Source organism: Corvus brachyrhynchos, unplaced genomic scaffold (assembly GCF_000691975.1).
Source record: "Corvus brachyrhynchos isolate BGI_N302 unplaced genomic scaffold, ASM69197v1 scaffold92, whole genome shotgun sequence".
In the NCBI taxonomy this organism is placed as follows: Eukaryota; Metazoa; Chordata; class Aves; order Passeriformes; family Corvidae; genus Corvus; species Corvus brachyrhynchos.
Genome location: NW_008236973.1, coordinates 637,327 through 653,386, shown reverse-complemented (window position 1 = coordinate 653,386; position 16,060 = coordinate 637,327).

The following is a 16,060-nucleotide window of genomic DNA, read 5'->3' as shown; positions in this document are numbered from 1 at the left end:
CAACACCACGACAACATTATAAGAAAGGACACTTGACAGTGGAGGAGGAAGATTAGTGCTGAGAGGATACTCAGTCTGATGCATAAGCACCTTTGCAAAAGTGCAAAACTGTTTGTTGCACTCAATGTTAAACTCTTCGTAAAAGGTACCTGAATTCCAGAGACATATTGCAGTTTTATCTAGAAGCTCCTCAGACAGTTAAGCAACACAAGCATACAGACTCTGAAAGTGCTTAAAACATCATTCAGGTCAGAAAGAAGTTTACCCCAAAGCCCAGCAAGGACCTAGAAATGAGGAAATCCACCACCAGTTGCTCCTCGGGGTCTCAGTCTAACAGACATGTTCTTAGCAAATCTACTTGAGTCCCAGAGCAACCAGGTGTTTCTGCTGGTTTTTTTATATGCAGCTACTGTTGATGACCCATTTACTACTTCCTTGTCCTCCTTCTCTCAGTGTACATTAGCCAAATCACCTTTGCTTTGGAAGAGTAGGGGAGGGCAGAGTGACAGAGTTCAATTTCCTCTTCCACCTAAGAAGATTTAAATCCCATTTCCCAATTCCCTAAAGAAATCTCAACCACTTAATTATTTTTATTACACTTGTGCTCAGCACGTATCAGCATCCTTAGCACAGAGCCTTTGAGCCAAGCTGTCCTTGTAGCTCTGCTCTCGACCGGCTTCCACTGTGTCCCTTCTCTGAGGGACTGCATATTCTCAGAGCAGAAGTCCTGTGTTCCAAGCAGCATGAAAACTTTCCCTAGAGGTCGTACAACTGCTTACATTCCTGCAAATTATGCAAGAGCACAGAAAATAGTGTGTAGGCATCAGAGCACTGTATGGTACAGTACTGCTCCTAGACTCTCCACCAGAATAATTGGACTGAGCCAGCAGCATATGTGGATTTTGACTTGTTCACAATATTTGATATGTAGGCATTTGTCAAGTCATATGTTTTATCCCCTTAGAAGAGAACATTGATGCTGACGGTGCAGTAACACAGGACTGCGAGATGCCTGAGAGACCGAACAGACACCATCCCCTGCCACTGGGGCTGCCCTCCAGAGAACCTCTTCAGCCAGAGGGAAAGTAACCATGAGCACAGCTCAGCTGGTGGGTTGTAGGAGAGGGCCACGTGGGCAAAGAGTGACCAACACAGCTGCATCCCAGAGGTGTGTGTGTCAACAGCAACCAGTGTGAGCCATGGCACCTCAAGTCCTTACACATTCCAGTCTGTGGCTGGAGATTGCCCTGTGCACAAGGAAATGGTGCTAAACGACAAGGTGGCCAGGAAAAAAGTCTGCACACAGGATTGCAGTTCATGTCCACTGCTATTTGTTTTTGCAGTACTTACAAGTATTGGCAAAGGCCAGCCCCCAGCACTATGGGGTTGAATCAGGCCCTGTCCTCTGTGCTTTAAGGGTATACATATGTACACACATATATATACACATAGAGTGAGACAATCTAGACAATCTTCCTTCTGGCTGTGTGGAGGTACCTGGGCCTCCATGTGCCTGAGCACATGCCAGACCCATCACAGATAGCTCTGGTATCCCCAGGAGGTAAATCTTAGATCCAGAAAGGCACTGTTGTACACACCAGCTCTTTGTCAGCAATTGATAGATAAAGCCATGTATTGCATGGCACTTAACAACAAACAATAAGTCTAGACTCAGACAGAGAGGTGCAAAGAGCACCTCTGTCCTATTTCATGCAGATTGACTAGATCACTAGCAGGGAGATGGGAAAAAAAAGGTTTATCTCTTTCAGAAATACAAGTGTGAATATATGAGTAGGTATAAGAATAGAGGACACTAAAAGGAGAGAAGAGAAATGAGGATGACAGATATTGGTAGAAGTGTGCAAAGCTGAGCAACTACATTAACTATTGATGGAAGTAAAGCCTGAGCAGATAGAAACAGAATGGATATAACACAAGGAAAGCCAGAAATGTTGATTGCAACACCCCAGTCCAACCAAGAAGACTTTTGGCATAAAACTGAGATGAGGGATCAGAATTAGCAAGAACAGTTTTTAGAAAAAAACAGGGTGTGGAGCCTTTCATATCGACACTGACAACTGCCAAAGAATTCACATTTTTCAATATTCCTCTTTTTCTCTATGAAAATGTACCATCAAAATTCAGATATCAAAACAGATGACAAAGTAACTGCTCAAAGTTTAATATTCCTTTTGTCTTTAACTACATGCTGAATCAAATAGGGTGTGCCACACACTTTTACCAGTGAGTCCCATCTTTACAACATCAGCGATAAAAATGGCTTTTCTTATCAGATAAATTTCAAGCGAATTGAGACAAGACCTCATCTAAAAGATGCACTTTGGATTAGAAAGTGAGCAATGGACAACTGCTAAACTGCAAAGAATCAAAAGAAAATAACATCCTTCCCTTCAACCTGTACCCTGATAGATATACAAAGATCTGTCTAATTTTGTTGTTTTAAACAAACACTTCAGTCAGTTTTTCTCTGTAACTTTCAAGCAGAGTTTAGTTTTACTCGCTGCAGTACAGGCTCTGTCTCCTCAGCCCACTTTAATTTGTCTGGTTAGTTTACATCAGAAAAAGTGAGATCCATGTTAAGCAGTTTCATATAGTGCTCTATTTCACTGAATTTATGACACAGACTGAGCTTCCACAGAAAAATGGTGTACTGTAGCAAATATAATCTATGTATTCTTAGGAAAAAGCTTAGAAAGCAGCCTAAGCAAATATAAAATATTTTAGCACCATTTTACTGTGCACTCATTAAGTAGTAGACTGCACAGATTGGTTCTCTCTTTCCTCCCTAACTCTAATATCAAACTTGTGAAGATTGATCTGATTTTTGTGTGGAGAGAGTTTTGCACAGATGATTGGGATTTGTGAATTCAGATTTTAGACTAATTTTAGATCTCAACACAGATAACTGAAATCCTTTATTGCAGTTTAATCAATCCCTTGAAATTTTTGTCTAAGTGATAATGAGTACTCCATCTCTTGAAGCACTGTACTAAATCTCATTTTCTGTTCAGAATAGTAGGTTTTGGCTGCAGAAATTTTAATGGAAATTCCACATTCTATGCAACACCACCAAACTAAACAACCTCAATAGTCTTTAAAAAACAGGGATCTGTGGAGTTAAACTCATAGGTCATTTCAGATCTGTCACTTGCTATTTCAATTGGAAAATAATTTACTGTACTGCTGCATTTGTTTTTCCTTCCTTCCAACTAGCTTATATTATTTTGTCTTGTCTCCTATTTTTCATTCTATGTCCTGAAGCTAAACTTTTGAAATCATGTGAAATATTTACACAGAAATCAGAAACTACTGGTATTTAACATGACATATGATGGAAGCAGGAAAACTGAGCTCCGGTTTCATTCTGTGTAATTAATCCCTGAGATCAGATGATTTCACTGCACAGCAGGATGTGCCAGCACAGTGTGTTCAAATAAAAAGAGAAGACCATAAACATTACCTACAGCAAAATGTGTGAAAAAAGTTATCGCTTCTTTGCATATCTTGTTCTTGAAAACTGGCATCAGAGATATGAGATAGCAAGGTGGAGTACAAATCCAGGCACTAATTGGTTTAATTTTTAGCTCTGAACAACATAGATAAAGGGTTTGCTGATGATGTACCATCAAGATGCATCTGCTTCTACTGAAGCATCTTTATTTACTCAGCTCAATGAAACACCAACCCAGATACCAGACTCATGGATATATCCTTGGCCAGTCTGCCTTGGTGGATGTAGATATAAGATCCTTCCATCACTGGCTTTGCCTGCACTGCAAGATGTCATCCTGCTTGTTCACAGAGCCCATGGGATGATCATCGCATATGGCCAAGAGTCACAGAATCCTAGAATCATTTAGGTTGGAAAAGACCTCTAAGATCATTGAATCCAGCTGTGAACCCAGCAGTGCCAAGTCCACCATTGATTCCTGAAGAGCAGCTACATCCCAGAAACTGGGAAAGGTTCTCCTCATTCCTCTCGTGGAAGACACCACTTCCTTAGGCTTGGCTGTAAACAGAACCATACCCTGGCTATGTAATATTAAATTCATTGATGTGGGGCCAATTTTCAGAACAGTATAAAGGGTGCTGTTCACTCTGTGTGTTACACAGTTACTACCACCAAGAAGATGGGTAATATACTCATTCCCATCTCCTACCACTGATAAATCCATCTTTATCCACCGCGGTTCTTGGGGTCCATTTGACCCCTCTTCGTTTACTCCCCCTGCATCTCTGTCCATGTATCAGCTTGAATGGAGAGGTTTTATTGCACAGACTGGAATGTCATGCCAGATCAGAATATGGAATGACACTGCTTACGCGGTGACGTACACATCTCAGAGAAGTCCTTTTGTGTCCTTTCTATCTAATCTAAGTGCTTATACTGCAGGCATTACTATGACTTCTAAGTGTTTAATTATCTCAGGTAATAATCTACAAAGATTGCAGCACAGTATTTCGATCAGATTCCATTGCCATTTATTCTGGTTTTGCTGACTCAAATGGTAGAAGTCTCCTGGGAGTGTCTTTAATTATGTATCATCTGCAATCTGAAGAAGTTCGGTTTCCCATGCCCAATATGGCAACAGCATTTTACTGTCAAAAATAAATTCCTTTCTTTGCCGAATTCTCTCTTCACTGTGGTAGTCACAACTGACACTTTTCCACAGGAATCCAATACTCTAATTTAGCGTCTTTCAGGCTTGTATTTACCAAAAGAGTCAAGATCTGAACCTCTGTGCACTTTTAACACTACCATCTAGCTCTACTGCATGCATGCCCTGACATATTATGGCAGAACCCTTCAGTAACACACCAGCTGCCCTCTCCATTTTCTTCTGTAATTGCACCCAGCCCTAATTGCCTCCCAGAGCAGATACCTGCTTCTTTTAGTGCAAAGCATGAGCTCTGCACAAGAGCAAAAAAAAAATGTTCCGACTCCCAGGCTTTGGGGAAAGTTCCTTGTAGGGTGGCACAGACTACAGGCAAAAGCAGGCAGCTGGCACTTAACGCTCTCGTGTTGAGCTAAGGCAAAAAGAATGTGAACAGGTCCATTTACATCCAATTATATTTTATACTTGCAGACCTGTCCTTCAGAGATTTTGTTTTTGTCTTTCATGCTAATTGGCCAAAACAGCATAAATCAGATCTGATCAAAAACCCTCAGCATGCACTAAAAGAGGGAAAGTTGAGAGGGGAAGGTCAGTCATGTAAAGGTGTGATACGGCCAGTATGAGCCAAGTTGCTGAAGGGTTAGCCCTCTAAACAGCCAAGTTAAATAAGATACTATTGGTGCTAAGTTAACTTCCAAGAGCTCCCAAATGTAAGCTTATGAATGCCTGGAGGGACAGGTTTGCTTCAATTGTGCTGTATTTAACTTGGCAATTTAAATGGCAAAAGTCATTCCTAACTTGGCTCTTGATATAAATGTCACACCTTTATATGGTTTAATATCTTTTGTAAAGTGGAATTTTTTTCTTCATGTTAATTAGATATTGCCATATGTGTGTACATAATAGTCAGATATATAGACACACACACACATGAAATACATGCATCTATTAGATATCAATGAAAATTCTCATGGGGTAGGTAAAATTTTCCTACTTCTGGCATGTAACATATACTCATATTTTTAGTCTTGAGGAAACTGGTTTTCTTAAAGCAAGTCCCTAGTAACCCAAATAGTCCAGGGAAGAAAGGGAACTGTAATGGAGGCTTGTAGAAAGAGATCCTGTCTAGTTTGACTTGTTACTTCTATTATCTGGTAATTTGGGGGGGAAGCGGGGAGGCGAGGGAGGCGTCTATTTAGGATTTCAAATGAATCACCAAATAAAGAGAATTGGATTTTCCACCGATATACCTTTTCCAGATACCTCCATTAAAGATTGATGAGAGTTGCTAAAGATTGAATGAGGTCACACTGTACGGCTAAGGTGGGCATTGTACAGGTGTTCTCCATCATGGGAACCAAATTCAAATGATTAAGGGCTAAAAAAGGTGGTGAGATTAAATTCTTTTTTAGTAAATCCTTCCCTAACACTGGCATAACTGAGGCCATAGTCTCTCTCTTTCTTACTTCATCTCTTAATTTTTATTGAGATATGCAATGAACTTCCACTACTATTTTCTATTTTAGTAACCCAGGTGTTCTTCTCTAGGATAGCAATAAGAAAATAATTGGAGGTAAATTGATCTGTATTGATTTTTCTAGAATGCCAGCCTCATTTGCCCTCAAATTTTAAACTTTACATCCTTAATCATGTGAGCTTAAATTAAAGCACTTCAACCCTCTGATTTCTAAAGGAGCACTTTTCTCTCCTAACAGCCATCCTTTTCAGATAATACAAAGAAAAAAAAAATGTTTTTTTTGTTTTGCATTGATTTAAGTGAAGGAGGTACAAGAGAGAAGACATGGATTTAAGGGCTGAGAAGGCATGTCTTCTGGGAGAAACCAGACTCTGTTTGGTCACCTTTGGTCTGAAAAGTGCTTGCTCCCAGGATGGTCTGTTCCTTTATTATGTATCAGATTTGAAAGTTAAATTTCACTTCCCCACCTTCTCTCAACAAAAATATTGAAGTTAGAAGGCAGATTACAGGTTGATGACACTACTGCAGGCTGTAAAAGAAACTGATTTGAAATGAGATGCCTTGTTATTTGCTCCACTTTTAGTCACTTTTATTTAACCATTGCATTCTTCAAAATGAGCTATGAAAGCATCACCTCAAAATGGCTTTTCTCCACAATGTCAGTGACATGTTTTAGGGTTGGGGCAGTATTTTTCTGCCAGTTCAAAAGGCATTGTCATGACATCACAACCTAGAACCAGTAGACTGGGCAGTTTGGGCTTCTAGTCTTGCTGAAAACATCAAAAGAAAGTAAGCAAGTAAATCTGTTAAGACAAGGTACAGGATTTCATTACATTTTGTCGTGTTTTATTGCACTGTCCATATCATCAGTTATAATCCTTCTATCGGTAAAATGTTCAATTGTAGGAAGCTTCAGATACCAATTATTTGTTTTTGTGGGACATTGCAGTTATCTAATGCACAGTATTTCAAATAGAAACAATATGTGTACTTCAAAGAACACATAATATGCCCATTTGATATTTAAGCAGTCATCACCATTCCAAAGCCATAATTCTTTACAAAGTGGTTGATGTGGCAACGTCGTCTGCCACAATATTTTATGCACAGACAAATAGACTTTAGGAAAATGGTTTGAAGGACAGTTTAGGAGCTGGGTTCAATTTACTGCTTAGTCAAGTGGTTTGGGGACAACCTGGCATGTTATTTAGGACTACACCCACAAAAAAATGACAGGGTTCAGGGACATGAGCATGCCAAGGTCACTGACTGAACTCCACATGTGACGCAGAGGGAGAGGAAGGCAGTAGAAAGAGATTCACAGCAACAGTTTCTGGAGCCATGAAGGAAGTGGCAGGTTAGCATGAGATAGTAAGCTTCAAATCAGTGGGGAAATTAACATACCCAAAATTGTTGAAATGTGCAAATAAGACTCCCAGGCACAGATATCAAACCTCTTCAAAGTTATATAATTGGTTGTTAATGTACCCTACTTCAAAATATAGCTGAAACAGGGGATGGTATTACTGCTGCCATTCATCCTTTGCACAATAACTGAAATAATAGTTTCCTGTAGTATTTCTTTCATTGCAATGAAAGCAGTGGAGGAAAAGAAATAAATAACAAGCATTCCAAATAGTCCTTAGTGCTTTTCTTTTCTGCAGCACAAAACCACAGTGATGACTTATAAATATTCTGCCTTTTCTGCTAAGGTTTTGTGTGTAACAGTACATCACTGCTGGGGAATTGTAATTTATGTTATGTGTTTATGAGTGTTCCATACTCAATCTTTTTATGACTTAGGATACTGAATGTTAAAATTTAAGATAATATTAAGGTTCTAATTGACTCCAGTGTGGAAAACCAGTAGCATAAGCTTCCTTGAAACTAGTCAAGGAAATTTTACTGTATTACATTAACTTAAAACTGATGAAATTTTGCTACTCATCTTCCACTTTTTAAAGTCTTACTATGTAATTTAAAAAAAGCAAACTTCATTGTTGAAACAAATTAGGTATAGAAAGTATTATTTACACTGCTGAAGAACTCTAATGAAGATCCCTCATTCATTAAGAACCCCCAACATTAGTAACACACAGTTTGGAGAACAAGTAGGTAGCAAAGAAACAGCAAATTCATAAACAAAAAAAAAACCCTGTGGAGTTTCTTAGGTTCATGAATCCAGCACTGATTTTTTCCAATCCTCCAAGTTTTTTGCTTCAGGCTAAATGATGCTCTATGTGATTAAGCAAAAATAGGTAAATGGGAACTTTAGATAGGCAAGATAAGTTATCTGGAGCTGTCTAGAGCTATCCAGAGAAAAATTAGGTCCTCCTACATGATTTTGGTCTGTCTAGCAGAAAGGGATCATGAACATGGGTGATGCTCTGATCTATTCAACTGCATCAGAGATGTGAAATAGAGATGGTTCTTCCTTTGTGACAGTCACTTTGTCTTGAATGGGCAGCCAGGCAATAAAGATGCATATCTGGTGTGAGGCACAGTATTCTCCATAATAGCTACTGGACATTTTTCTCATTTATAGCAACTACATCATAAAGCAACCATAGCCTAAGGGACTGTTCTGAACTGGTGCCTTGTAGCATCCCTAAATATCTTCAAGATATGGAAGATGTGTTAAAGCAGAGAGCGGTGCCCTTGCATGTGTCAAACTCAAACACTGGAGATACTTCACATCAAATGGTAACAGTCATGAAGCATGGAGAGAGCCATCTGTTTCCCATACTTGAAAGAAGTGTTGAAAAGGAAGCTTTTTTTTTTTCACTTAGCTAAGATTATGATTTTCGTGAGGCCAGAGCGTATGCCCAAAACAAGCAAAAACGAGACCCCCTGTCCTCGGGATGATGACAATTTGAACTCTAATATTACTCTAATGTGACTAGAGGAAAAAGAATATAGGTAGGTGAAATAAACCTCCTGAGTGCTATAATTTTATATCAGAAAATTAGGTGTGGGCCCTGTCGTTAATCCCTAGATCCCTGCCATCCGGTGTTTGTGGGAAATGTGCAGCTTGGAGCATTGCCATGGTCCTGCAGTGATAGTGAGAGACTGCTGATGCCAGGCCACGAAGGAGTGCTAGAAATAACACCTGCTCTCCTTCAGATGGAGATAACTCTGTGAGAAAACTGTGACAGCTGTTAGAGATATGGGACACAGCTCTGATGGATAAGAGCATTCAGAGGGCAAAATTTGCTCTAGCAGTTCTGAGAGCACTTGATAACTTCCACAGCACAGTATGGCAGGAGATCAAAGGCAAGTATCTTCTAGAAGTCCTTTTCTGTCAACAATGTACTTGGATGGTTCCAGCTTTCTGTAAAGAAACTGAAAATAAAACAGAACCTGAATTATCTGTTCACATTGCATGGCAAAGGTCCCCCGTGAGAGATTCCCATGGATCTGGAGTGAATATTTGCTCTACACCATTCTGCCTCCCTAAAAGAAAGGCATCGAGTCAGCACTGGTGGTTTTCTTGTTTTTTATGTTAGAAATATATATATATTTTAAAGTATTTTACAACAAAATACTCACAAAGGAAGTTAAAAAAAACCAAACCAAAGGGTAGTTAGGGGCAACAGATCTTTAGGGGCACTTTACACAATTACAATATCAGAGATACCTGTATGTACTTAAAAAACAATCCTTGCACAGCTTACAGATGGAAACTAGAAGCTTCGTTCATGCAGCTTTTCAGCCATTTCTAGACCTCCATGACCAACTCAATATGTCATTAGTATCAGTATGTTTTTTTACAGCCGTTTTTCACAATTTTACGTATACAGAAAAGTTTGCTGTCTTCAGCAACCTTTGTGCCTTCAAAGGCAGTACTGTCATGGAACATTTTTTCAATTTCTAAAAGAAAGAACATTTTTCAAAGGGTCATACTCTAGTAGTAATGGGAAAACACCTTTGCTATTTCCTAAGTATTGACAGATCATGGCTTAATGCAAACAACTGTAAATATAGAATATTCTGTTAACATCAGCCAGGAAAATTTCCTTTTTTTATCCCCCTTGAAGGAAATGAATATCTAATCTGGTAAACTCTGAGGTTAAGGACACCAGAAAGCATGTTAAACATTAAGCAGCTGATGACATTTGAAAACCATTGTCACTAGTGAGAGTTATAAAAGGATTCCATAAAACCACATTTTAAAGGAAACTAGAGTTGAAGCCAGATGAAGAAGAGAAGGATCCTGTCATTATTGCTAATTAAAGCAAAGTTTGGTTTCAAAAGAAAAAAAAATTATTTAACATCAAGGAATTACATTTTCACACCAGTTTCCTATCTAATTATTCACTGTCAGGCAGCTTGTAAGGATATTTTCCCCTGTGACTTCCCATGTTCCTGTGAAACACAGGTATTCCACTGCATGCTATACAATCGCTACCCTAATAGGCTCCAACGAAACCGTTTGCATTATTTCAGACACATAGAAATGAACAGTCATACAAAGAAGATGATGATGATGTCCTAAGAGCACACGATCCCATCAGATACCCAAAGCTAAGACCAAGCAGCAGCAGATGCAAGAAGCACACCCTGGGTAGGGTGAGCCTTGAGGCACAGGGCCATGAGTCATTGGGCACCACATGGCATGTACGAGACTGATGCAGATGGAACCACAGAAACTGTGAAACATAATGTTGGCTGTCTACATATCTCTGTAAATATAATACTTGGAATTTATTACCCTATAAACTCTGACCAAAAGGTTGCTATTTGAAGGACAACTTAGCAGAAAGAATACCTGCATCTGATACAGAAGTTACAACTTTTATTTACAGGAATTTCTTCTTGTTTATATTACATGATTTTATAAAGTACAGGAATATTTTCATTGTAGCTCCTAACATAAAAATAAACACCTTTTTAGTATTCTTCCACAGCTGGCATGAACTCCCACTCATGTTTTGTACCAGTTAGTCCATTGCAATGATGGCCATTCCTCCCAGTTTGTTCCTCTTAATTTGAAGACAGAATTAAGGCAGGCAAGCTGCAGAGATCCTGCTGTAATAATTGTTCACCATCCAGGAAGATGTGCTGAGAGAATCCCAGACATCCTCAGGTGGGATTCACTATATCCTATAGCAAATCAGCTATATGGTTGTGTTTTTTCTTGGTGTTTCTCCTCTATGAATAGCACATGGGACACAAGAAATTCAGGATCTGGTCATTATGCGGAAAATCTAGACAGTATATTTTTAGGGGGAAAAAAGGAAAAACAAAGTCAGCAAGAATTTTTTCTATAAGGACAGAGGTAGCAAAAGGACATCTAAGGAGACTGAGAACCCCAGAAACTATGCACCATGCAGTCATTTACCCCATTCAATCCCCAGTAGGATAGGGAGGAGAATCAGGGAAAAAAGGCAAGGCCCATAGATGGAGATAAGAACAGATTACTAATTGAAATAAAGTAAAATACAATAATAAGGATAAGAAGAAAAAGAAGATTGAAAAGTGAGACAACAAAAGAGAGAGGGAGGAATAAAACCCAAGAGAAACAAGAGATGCACCACACAGTTGCTCACCACCCACTGACCAATGTCCACCCCATTCCCCAGCAGCTCCTGGACAACTCCCCTCAGTTTATATACCAAGAATGACATTCTACTGTATGGAATATTCCCTTGGTCAGTTTGAATCAGCTGTTCCAGCCATGCCCACTCCCGGCTTCCTGTTCATCTCCTATCAGAGTAGGTGAAACTGAAAAGCCCTTGATTTAGTGTAAACACTACTGAGCGAATACCAAATCATCAGCATGTTGTCAACATTATTCTCATATTGAATATAAAAAAACCCAGCACTGTGCCAGCTAGTAGGAATAAAATTAACTCTATCCCAGTAGAAACCAGGACAGAGAGGTAACAAGGAGAAACATGAGGTCTTCAATCCCTTTTTTTGCTTCAGTTTTCACTGATAAGAACCCAGGAGCTACAGGCTAGTCAGCCACACCTCAGATCCTGGGAAGAGGATGGACCAAATGTGCTTAGGAGTCTTCTCCAGTCGTATAAAAGATGACTGCAAAGATTCAACATTAATTTACCAAGGCCAAATCATGCCAGAACAACCTGGTGTTTTTCTGTGATGAGATGACTGGCACTGATACAAGGGAAAGGGCAGGATTATGCCGCATGCTTTGACTTTATCAAGGCCTTTGACACAGTCTTCACAGTCTCTGTATCACCAAATTGGTAAGATATGGGCTGGATGAGTGAACAATAATGTGAGTGGGAAGTTTGCTGGACTGCTGGCCTCAAGGAGTCATCATCAGTGGTGCAAATTTCAGCTGACAGACAGTTAATAGTGATGAATGCTGGGACCAACACCGCTTAGTGTCTCCATTAACATCATGGGCAGCAGTGTACTCTCTGCAAGTTTGCAGGTGATACCAAATATATTGCTATTCAGAGGTCCTAGACAAGCTGGAGAAACAGGCTGTCAGCAAAACTTTTAATATTTTTATAAAATATCTGGATGCAGGACTAGAATGCAAATTAGCTAAGTTTGCTGATGATACTAAATTGGGAGTGGGTGTGAGCTCCCTTGAGGGTAGAGAGGCCTCACAGAGAGACCTGGATATACTCTGGACAGAGAGCTGGGCAATCAGCAACCATGTGAAATTTAACAAGAGCAGGTGACAGATTCTACACCTGGGGTGGGTATAATCTTGGTTACATGTACAAACTGGGAGATGACAGTCCGGAGAGAAGCTCTTTGGAACGAGATCTGGAGGTTTGGGTTGACAGCAAGTTGAATATTAGTCAGCAGTGCCCTGGCAGCCAAAACAGTCAAACATGCCCTGAGGTGCATCAGGCACAGCATCGCCAGCCCGCCAAGGGAGGTGGTTGTTCCACTCTGCACTGCACAGTGAGGCCCCACCTTGAGTCCTGTGCTCAGTTTGGGGCACATCAACACAAGGAGAACATCAAATTATGAGAGTGTCCAGAGGTGGGCAAAGTTGGTGAAAGGCCTCAAGGGCAAGACTTACAAGGAGTGGCTGAGGTCACTTGGCTTGTTCAGCTTGGAGAAGAGGAGGCTGAGGGGGGACCTCATCACAGCCAACAGCTTCCTCAAGGGGGGCAGTGGAAGGCAGGTGCTGATCTCCTCTCTGGTGACCAGAGATAGGATACGAGGAAATGGGATGAAGCAGGGGAAGTTCAGATTGGACATTAGAAAAAGGTTCTTCACTGAGAGGATGACTGGTCACTGGAACAGGCTCCCCAGGGAAGTGGTCATGGCACCAAGCCTGTCAGAGATCGAGGAGAGCCTGGGCAATGATGCTTGTCACATGGGTTAGCTTTAGGCAGTCCTGTGAGGAGCAGGGTTTTGGACTTCATGGTTCTTATGTGTCCATTCCAACTGAAGGAATTCTATGACAAGCAAATGCAAAGTCCTGCATCTCAAATGGGAACAACTCCATGAGATAGTACAGGCTACAAGGCACACATTTAGGAAGCAGCTCTGCAGAAATGGACCTCAGGGGCCTGGTGGACAAGTAAAACAAGTAGCAGCATCTGCAGCAAAGGCCATCAGTATCCTGGCTATAAAAGTGCAGACAACGGATCTAGGGAAGGACTTTTTGCTACTTTTGAAACTGCATTTGTAGTACTATATTCTGTCTGAGGGATCACCACTGCAAGAAAGAGAAGGACATACTGGAGCAAGTCCAGTGGACTTAGTGATTAGAGGGAGAGAGGGATGATTGTTATCTCACTGCCCCTAATTACTATCCCTGAACACATAGGCTGTTAGAGAGGAAGTCACATGAATTCATCCACTGCAAGTACCTTGGGTGATGCTCATTTACTGAATTTTTCAGTGGAAAAGCATGGAGACACAGCCTGAAGCATCATTCAAGGTAGAAATCTTTTTCCAGAATTTGAAGTATTTTGGAGGGCTTCTTGTGCTCCCACTGCCTATACAATCCAAGGGATTTCAGCACATGAGACAGAGGTAACCTCCCTGAACCTCAATTCTTTTTTCTCAACTTTCAAGAAAAAGTGCACAATTAAGTTTCATCACAGTTTAGCAGGTTTTGGGTTATGCAGGAGTCTGTGCTTCTGCTGTGACACCTGTGTGAGATTTAGGAAATTTCACACTTAGTCTTATTTGTCTGCAATGAGACAAGTTTTTAGTAGGCAGCCTTCTGCTGCAGTACTGGTGTCAGATTTCCAATTGAAAGTGTTCCCCCACTTGTGATTACCTGAATAACTGAAGGTCTTATGCAATTAAACTAGGGGTATCTGAAATATAGAGATTCCATGGCTTTGATTTACCCTCTACTATGAGCCTGAGCCACAGAAACTCTGCAAGACACAGCTGACAATGCTGTCAGAGTGAGGAAGTTGTAATAGGAGACATAGTTATACTGTAAATATTTTATTTCTCATTACTAATTTATTCTATTTTATATCGATATTTTAATGTCATTTGCTACAGAGCATCGTTATCTTTTTTTTTGTCTACAATGAGATTTAAAGACCCCCAAATCCACTAAACTTTTATATGTTTGATTCTGTGCTGGATAAAAGAGAAATGGGGACTTGAACAGCACCTACTCTGTCCTGTATTTCTTATGGTGACAAGTAGTCAAGCTTTGCTCTCCCTGCACATTCAGTGAGACTCCAGTCCCTCAGTCTCCCTGAACTGTCTCTAAAACAGACACATATTGACACTCAAAGGTATTTTCTACCTGGTTAACTCAACAGCATGGCAAGTGTCAGGACTCAATGGAGAACTCACAGTGGATGATGGTTTTCTCATAGAGACACTTGCAAGGGAATTTTGTCTCTCCATTCCTCACCTGTCAGAAATAGTGTTCTCATTCTCCATTTCACTCAGTCAAATTCCTAGTTCAGCTACTAATGCAGACAATTGCTACTGTTGCAGTGTAATTGGTGCAAAGCCTAGGGGATGGGAGGTGGAGAGCTTACATATTAATTATCCCTCCTAAATGTCTGCACAAATATGGAGCTGGGAGCTTATTAAGGAATATTAAGAAGCTGGACCTCTATCTGTTTCAAAATACATGTTTAAAATTAAAGTTGTTTAAATAGCAAGCACCTTTTACAATGTATAAATTTAATTTAATTTAACCTTTTTCTTTCTTTGAAGACTTGAAGATTTGAAGTTTAGCCTGAACAATACATGAAAAATAATATGACAGACTGGAGTAGATCTGAGTCCAAAGGCCTATCATCAGAGACACCAAGAGCTCTGAGCTTTTTCAAAATCATCTGCAACTGATCATGTGCAAGACAGGTATCTTTTGTTCTTAATCTCCCTAAAATGTATTTGTTTTACAAAAAAAGGGACATATTTTCATCTCAAAGGCATCCCACACCACTGTACCTAGCAAGCTTGAATGTGTGCAATTAACAGAACTTGTTCCATTGCCTTCTGCCAAACTTATTGATGATCCTTGACCAGTGACAATCTAATAAAACTATCCCATGAATTGTGTAAGGAAATTTCCAAGAACAAAAAAGTAAAATATAACTATACTTTATTTTATGTTATAAAATGAGTGAAAAAGACTTTACTAAACTGCTGCAGCTTATCACAATCTTATCTGCTTAGAGAGACAGCTTGCAGTGCTTTCCCTTAGAACAGCAACAAAAAGCACTGAGGAGCACAGAAATAAATTCTTCACTGGATGAAGAATTTGCTTTATAAATTTGTAGTAAACTCAAATTTTTGAAACATGAATATCTGAAATCAAGGGCCCACATCAATACCTAAGCCTGCCTGAAGAAGTGACCTGGTTTTTAACTGATACTGGGCATCCACATCCTCCTTTTGATTAATACAGCAGAAATTCAGCACATACCACGAAATTTGGTGCACCATACGTGTGGTTAAAGGCACCTGAAAATCAGACCACTTACACTTAGAAGCATAAACTTTTGCCCTGAGATAGCAAAAT